The 1,056-nt window shown below is 49.1% G+C and overlaps 4 non-coding genes across 4 annotated transcripts; all 4 read left to right on the forward strand.

Annotated features, from left to right (window-relative positions):
- Positions 1–111: 111 nt before the first annotated feature.
- Pmar_PMAR029659 lies at positions 112–191 on the forward strand. The gene has a single exon. It is a non-coding gene; the product is annotated as a tRNA-Leu (tRNA).
- A 121-nt stretch (positions 192–312) lies between these two features.
- On the forward strand, positions 313–392 carry Pmar_PMAR029660. Its single transcript has one exon. It is a non-coding gene; the product is annotated as a tRNA-Leu (tRNA).
- A 187-nt stretch (positions 393–579) lies between these two features.
- On the forward strand, positions 580–659 carry Pmar_PMAR029661. The gene has a single exon. It is a non-coding gene; the product is annotated as a tRNA-Leu (tRNA).
- Positions 660–846: 187 nt separating this feature from the next.
- Pmar_PMAR029662 lies at positions 847–926 on the forward strand. The gene has a single exon. It is a non-coding gene; the product is annotated as a tRNA-Leu (tRNA).
- Positions 927–1,056: the final 130 nt, after the last annotated feature.

Here is a 1,056-nt window from a genome sequence, read left to right on the forward strand (position 1 = left end):
TGATCGATATTGCGCCATCGCAACTCGCAGATACCGTTCAACCCATTTCTGTGCCCGTTTGGTTTGGCAGAGCGATGCATCACCTCGGCTATGAATCTTAAAGTACTCATCGACAGTTTGTCCGAGTGGTCTAAGGCGCTGGCTTCAGGCGTCAGTCCGCAAGGGCGTGTGTTCGAATCCTACAGCTGTTAGAAATTTCTTTTCGTGTGACTTGATGAAGAACGCATTCCGCGGAAACGGTTCGGAACCGTTTTTGTGTCATGTCCTATAGTGTAACGCATCTTCTCCGCTATGATTTTTGAATCACTTACCGACAGTTTGGCCGAGTGGTCTAAGGCGCTGGCTTAAGGCGCCAGTCCGAAAGGGCGTGGGTTCGAACCCCACAGCTGTCAGTCTATATACCTGACTGGTGTTATATTGAGAACCCAGACCTTTTCAGAAGCGAGGTAGTGCAAGACCAAAACCTTTTGATCGATATTGTGCCATCGCACCTCGCAGAATCCGTTCAATCCATTTTTTGTGTCCTCTGGTTTGGCAGAGCGATGCATCACCTTGGCTATGAATCCTGAAGCACTCATCGACAGTTTGGCCGAGTGGTCCAAGGCGCTGGCTTTAGGCGTCAGTCCGAAAGGGCGTGGGTTCGAACCCCACAGCTGTCAGTCTATATACCTGACTGGTCTTATATTGAGAACCGAGACCCTTTCAGAAGCGAGGTAGTGCAAGACCAAAACCTTTTGATCGATATTGTGACATCGCACCTCGCAGAATCCGTTCAATCCATTTTTTGTGTCCTCTGGTTTGGCAGAGCGATGCATCACCTCGGCTATGAATCTTGAAGCACTCATCGACAGTTTGGGCGAGTGGTCTAAGGCGTTGGCTTCAGGCGTCAGTCCGCAAGGGCGTGGGTTCGAATCCCACAGCTGTTAGAAATTTCTTTTCGTGTGATTTGATGAAGAACGCATTCCGCGTAAACGGTTCGAAACCGTTTTTGTGTCATGTCCTATAGTGTAACGCATCTTCTCCGCTATGATTTTTGAAGCACTCGTCGACAGTTTG

The sequence above is a fragment of the Perkinsus marinus genome, assembly GCF_000006405.1.
Source record: "Perkinsus marinus ATCC 50983 genomic scaffold scf_1104296938730, whole genome shotgun sequence".
NCBI classification, from domain to species: domain Eukaryota; phylum Perkinsozoa; order Perkinsida; family Perkinsidae; genus Perkinsus; species Perkinsus marinus.